Genomic DNA, 6,138 nt, shown 5'->3' on the forward strand with positions numbered 1-6,138 from the left:
TCTCTCTCTCTCTCTCCTCATTTATTTGGAACGGTTGGATAAGAAGTGCTCGGGCTCTCGCTCAGACTGAGGGAGCTGCCTCGAGGTGATATTTGAATGACACCCCCTGGCACCAGCTACCCTTCTCAGACCCCGTCCAGCCCGCTCCCGACGTCGACTGCGATTCCGCTACCTCGGCGGGCAGCGAGGTTGGGGTGAGCCCCAGCTGCAGGCGCGTCTGGGCGGCGCCGCTGCAAACGAGTTGCGCACCTCGGGCGGCTCCGCACCTGCACCCGCACCCGCGGGGCTGAGCCCCGAAGGCTGCAGCTTCGGGGGAAGCGCGGTCGCCGAGGTCCAGCTGGTGGGGCGAGCGACGTCGCCCCTCGGAGGATGCTCTCGGAACTTGGGAGAGGAAAGAGGGAAGAGAAGAGGGGAAAGGGGGCCGTCGATGTTTTTGATGTCTGTGCTTTAATGGAGCCCACCAATATTGAGAAGACGGGGTTGGCCGAGGCAGCCGCACGCTGCTGCTCGCTAGCGCTCCAGTCAAAGCTGGGGCCAACCACTGCGTGTCCGGGTGCCCTGCGCGGCGGACACTTGGCTTAGCACCGGGACACAGAGTAGCCACCGGGGTTGGGAGATGCGTTCACTTTGCTTACCTGTTGGCGAGAGGACATACAAAAATAACGTAATGTGACATCGTTGACAACGGTAGCTCTTTGATTAGACAAAAGCCAATTTTACCTTCCCGCAAAAGCCAGTTGACGCCGTTGGAACTTTTACTTGCGGCATTTTGGCGCCCTCTGGCTGTGTTTGGATCGCTTTCATGCTCGCCTTGCGTCCCAGCCAAGAAAAAATCGATTGAGTTGCAGGTTGTCCTCAACATGGTTCTGCCCTCATGACCTGGGCGCGAATTCAGTGACAGGGTCGCCCTTCAGAACCGGAGTGACAAACTGTAGCCATACTTAGGGAGGCAGACGTCAAAGGCAAGTACATCTGTATTCAGCCGGGGAAAGGTAAGTGCATTTTCACTTAACAGGAAAATTAACTTATCATAACTTTAACTTATATATTTAAATTAAGCAAAGTGACAATGTCTACTCAATCGCACTAGCGATTTTGCAGTGGAAACACTTGAGGACCCTACTGTACACATTTACAGGTCATAGGAGGCAGCACCAAATTAGATGAATGCATGCCAGCTGGAAATGTTCAAATTTAAACCAAAGGTAAGAAAAAAGCGGGAACTGTTTGTTTTTTTCTTTTTTCTCTTTCTGCCATTTAAAGTGAAATAAAAGTTAGTGTAGCAAAATACCAGGGAAGCAAATTACAAATGAGCTTGCCTCCAAAACATTTCATTCTTTTGAATATTTATTTCCCTCACACCAGTACACCATCTCTAAAGGCTAAATGGAGGACACAGGTCTTCCCACCTCCTTTTGGGGACAGATATTTCTTTGTTGTGGGAGGTTGTCCTATGCACTGTACGATGTTTGGTATTCATTGCTGGCCTCTGCTAACAGCCAGGACCACCCTCCACACACACCACCAGCACCAGCACCAGCTGTGACACCCAAAAATGTCTCCAGATATTGCCAAATGTCTCCTGGGAGGCAAAATCACTCCAGGCTGAAAACCAGTGAGCTACATTTTCTTTCAACCTTTATGAGAAAGTCTCTAGGTTTTTACCCTATCAAATTAGATGAATATTTGCAATGTTATGCTCAAGACATTTCCTGAGTTTGTTAGAAGAGCTGCGTACTTGTTCATTTAGCTTTCAGGGTTTTTATCCTTGTGATCTTGCTGGCATGTAAATCATCTTAAAATTAGCAAATAGATTTTCTCATTGTATTTGCAGTATAAGCCTGTGGGTGTTATCTTCCTTTTCTATTCTCTTTTTCCAATTTTTCAAAAAAAAAGACACATAAAAATTAATGTTCAGTACCTTCAGCGCTTCCAGCTAAATTTTCATGATGGAGAAAACAAACCTTTCAAAGGTGTGATTGGAATACAGATCACAGGTTACCATAGAAACCAGAGGCAAAAGCTTCCACCAACAAGAACTACAGGTCTCCTTAATTTTGTCTTCCATCAGATTTAGTTGTTCTCTTAAAAGGCTGATTTTTTTTAAGGGGGGTAAGAATTCATCTTCAATGAGATAATAATGCAACTGACTGATAGTGCTATTAATCTTTAGAAGCCTTTACAGAATTTGTAGGTTTGCAGCAAATGGTTGCCAAAATATTACCTCTCGATGTAACTACATTACTATATAAAATCCAATTTGGTGATGTTTTTAGTCAATTTTAGTTGTTCATCTAACATCGTACATTTTTAATGTGTATGTTCCTTAAAACATTTTTTTAAACACATACTTGGGGAACAAATGAATAAACCTTTAAAGTTCTGAATTTTAGAAAACTGTTTAACTATTGTGAATGTGTCTGTTTAGACTAATGAACTTGGAAACAAATGTTAAGGGTGTAATTTATGGTAAATTTAATTAGCTTTCACCATTACTCTCATGAAAAAAAGACTGCTTTGCTCTCCAAATGGAATGAATGCATTTATTTTTGACAAGCAAAGCTGGATTTCATCGGTTATAAACTGAATTCCATTGTCATTTTTAATTGCCTGCGTAACTTGCTCCAGGGAAGCATAACCTGCATTATGAAAATCATTATCCAAAAGATAAATTATTCTGTGATTACTAATTTTTTTCCAAAAGATTTGTCATTGCTTGCAATATAATGCACTCATTGTCACTTAAATCACTAGTCAGTTTACAAAAATTTCCATGTGCGTTCAGCTTTTCAAATCATATCTATTGTGTCAACTAAGACATCTACAATAGATTATTATACAGACCTCACCAAGCCTCAAAACCTCCTATCTTCCCTCTCCCCACCTCCCACATCACCCACTAAGGGCTAGCATCTTTCTCAGTTCCCCATCCTTTCCTCTTAAATAGTAAAAAGAGGATTTAAATCTCAAATAAAAGATGTAGAACAAGAATGAATCAGAAGCATGGTGACAGTGATGTCACCAAGTGTGACTCTAGCCACCTTTGCTTGACATCTTTCTGGATAGCTCCTGTTCAAGGCCACTGCATTAAGCCAACCCCTCAGAAACCCATTTAGAGAATTTGAAAGTAAATTCAGCTCTACTGGTAAGTTTTCGGTGGAGGAACAACTTCCTGCAATTTGTTTACAAAATCTTATCTGCAAATTGCAAGCAAAAGGCCAGATGGTACTACAGATGAAAGTGTACTGCTTTTTTCCCCCCTTAAATATATTTATAGTTTTTTAACCAAAAGAAAATATTGAAATCTATATATTTGTCGTTCTTCCTTCCTGCCCCCAACCCTACCCCATTATTACAACCTCACCTTTCACACAGCCAAGTGCAAAGACTTCCTTTGTTTAAATCAGTGGTTCCCAAGCAGGGGCTGTTTTGCTATCCAGAGGACAATTGGCAATATCTGGAGGTATTTTTGGTTGTCACTATGGTAGGTGAAAGGGTGAGGAGGAAAAAGTGCTACTGGTATTTAGTGGGTAGAAGCCAGGGATACTGCTAAACATCCCACAATGAACACAGGACAACCCCAGGACAGACATTCTGGGCCAAAATGGCAACAACGGCAAAGTTGAGAAACCCAGGTTTAAATGAGCATAAAGTTGCTACCCAGTTGGAAAATGCCTAATTTTTTTTTTTTTTTTTTTTTCCCCCTTAAGAGCACATGCTGCAGAGGGAAGCTGCCTCTTGCTGTGGTTTAGGGTATCTTCAGCAAGGCAAAAGGCTTGGAGGCACAAAATTTAATGCAGAAATTTTAACAAGGGCCTTTAATGCACAGTGCATGCGGAGTCCTTCATTAACCACCATTCTCCACTCTAACACAAATTGAGGCAATAGTTTCAAGAGGAATGTCAAATATTAAAAGTAGGGATTTTGAATTGCATTCCCTGTTACTGCACACTGAGTAATGAAGAAAATGAATTAACCTTGCTTCCCTATTTAATTTCCTCTTCATGTACTGTAAAAGGAGAGCTGGGAAACCTGAGCAAACATTTGTTTACTACGAAGCATCGGACTTGAAATGGAAGGGACAGCCTAGCCTTGGTGCTACATTAGGAACATTTGCCCAAGATGAGAGGCAAATAAAAACAATCCTGTCTACCTGAATAGCTCTCATTCCCAATCCCCTTCTCCCTTTCATAGACTGTAACTCCTCCACTATCCTTTCAGTCCCAAAGTTCACTGGCATTTTCTTTTTCTTTCTTTCTTTCTTTCTTTCTTTCTTTCTTTCTTTCTTTCTTTCTTTCTTTCTTTCTTTCTTTCTTTCTTTCTCTTTCTTTCTTTCTTCCTTCCTTCCTTCCTTCCTTTCCTTCCTTCCTTCCTTTCTTTTCTTTTCTTTTCTTTTCTTTTTTTTTTGACAGAGTCTCCCTCTGTCGCCCAGGCTCGAGTGCAGTGGTGCGATCTTGGCTCACTGCAAGCTCCACCTCCCAGAATCAACGCCATTCTCCTGCCTCAGCCTCCCGAGTAGCTGGGACTACAGGCGCCTGCCACCTCGCCCGGCTAGTTTTTTGTATTTAGAGACAGGGTTTCACCACGTTAGCAAGGATGGTCTCGATCTCCTGACCTCGTGATCCACCCGCCTCGGCCTCCCAAAGTGCTGGGATTACAGGCATGGGCCACAGCACCTGGCCCAGCATTTTCTATTAAGAAAATACATAAAATTGTCAGATGCATTTAAACCATTACGACTCTATCTTGAATAGGGGCTGGGTAAAGTAAGGCTGAGACCTACTGGGCTGCATTTCGAGGAGTTAAACATTCTAAGTCATTGGATGAGATACAGCAAGGTCTAGGAGACCTCGCTGATGAAACAGGTTGCGGTATAGAAGCCAGCCAAAGCCCACCCAAACCTAGATGACAATGAAAGTGACCTCTGATTGTCCTCATTACTCCCACCAGCACCATGACAGTTTACAAATGCCATGGCAACATCAGGAAGTTACCTTATATGGTCAAAAAAGGGGAGAAACCCTCAGTTCCGGGAATTGCCCACATTTTTCCCAGATTATTTCCCAGTTTTCACAGAAAACTCTTGAATAATCCACCTTTTGTTTAAAATATGATAAAAAAAAATAACTGTAAGTACCCTCAGCCAAGCAGCCCATGCCGCTGCTCTGCCTACAGAGTAATCATCTTTATTTCTTTACTTTCTTAATAAACTTGCTTTCAACATACTGTATGGACTCGCCCTGAATTCTTTCTTGCGCGAGATCCAAGAACCCTCCCTTGGGGTCTAGATTGGGGCCCTTTCCTGTAACAAACCAATTATAAAAAGGTGATAGCCTCCTAAACAGCGAGGGCTTTTTCCATGCAGTGCCTCCCTGTTCCTACAGACATCAGGGAGGGGATTATGGCATAGCAAGCTCAGTCTTGGGAAAACAGTCCTCGATTCCTTGGCTACTCTTCCCCCATAATCACCCATTAAGCCAGTCAGAGAACAAGTTACCTTACAATGGCATAAAGAGTGTTGTAGAACAATTATTCACATGGCTCCACCTTTGAATAATGGAGACTGTAGAGATCCTAGTGTTAAACAGTGTGTGCCGCATCCACTCCTCAGCACCACCTGCTTCTACTCTCGGATCAGCCCTTACCATAATTAGAATATTTTTACTTTAACTTCAATGCAAGGAATGCTGCCCGAAATAAATTGGTAAGTGCAAAAGCAAGTTGCTAAACAGAATGCAAAGGATGCACATTTTTACTATAAGTAAATAAATGAAGGGAAGCTGCTTTGCCTACTTCTCTAAAGTGCAAATATGGACCAAATTCCAGTGTCTACCTAACTCTGCTCTTTTGATAAACTCCCTAAGACTCCCAAACAGATAACATAACCCTCTTGCATTTCAAGCCTAGGAATCTCCTACTCAGATAAGTTCAACTCAGTATCAGAAAGAATGATTTCTTTCCACAGGAAGAAAGTAAGATGATAAGAAATAAGAGAACCAGGTTTGAACAAACAAGCAAAACTCAGCTACTGTGTCAGTAGTTTTAAGAGAAACGGAATGGCATGTATGAAAATGTGGTAGATGAACATATGATGTACCAGAGTACTTGATATGACAAGAAAATCGTGGTCACCATCTT

At 42.5% G+C, this 6,138-nt stretch overlaps 1 protein-coding gene across 1 annotated transcript in view; it reads right to left on the bottom strand.

The window, feature by feature from the left end:
• BASP1 (brain abundant, membrane attached signal protein 1) overlaps positions 1 to 250 on the bottom strand; it is a 60,594-nt gene extending 60,344 nt beyond the window's left edge. The window contains exon 1 of the mRNA XM_011947451.1: positions 173 to 250. The gene's annotated coding sequence lies outside the window, so the exon portion shown is untranslated. The remainder of the gene's footprint in view (positions 1 to 172) is intronic.
• Between the last annotated feature and the right edge of the window lie 5,888 nt (positions 251 to 6,138).

This window comes from Colobus angolensis, unplaced genomic scaffold, assembly GCF_000951035.1.
Source record: "Colobus angolensis palliatus isolate OR3802 unplaced genomic scaffold, Cang.pa_1.0 Scaffold266, whole genome shotgun sequence".
Taxonomy (NCBI): Eukaryota; Metazoa; Chordata; class Mammalia; order Primates; family Cercopithecidae; genus Colobus; species Colobus angolensis.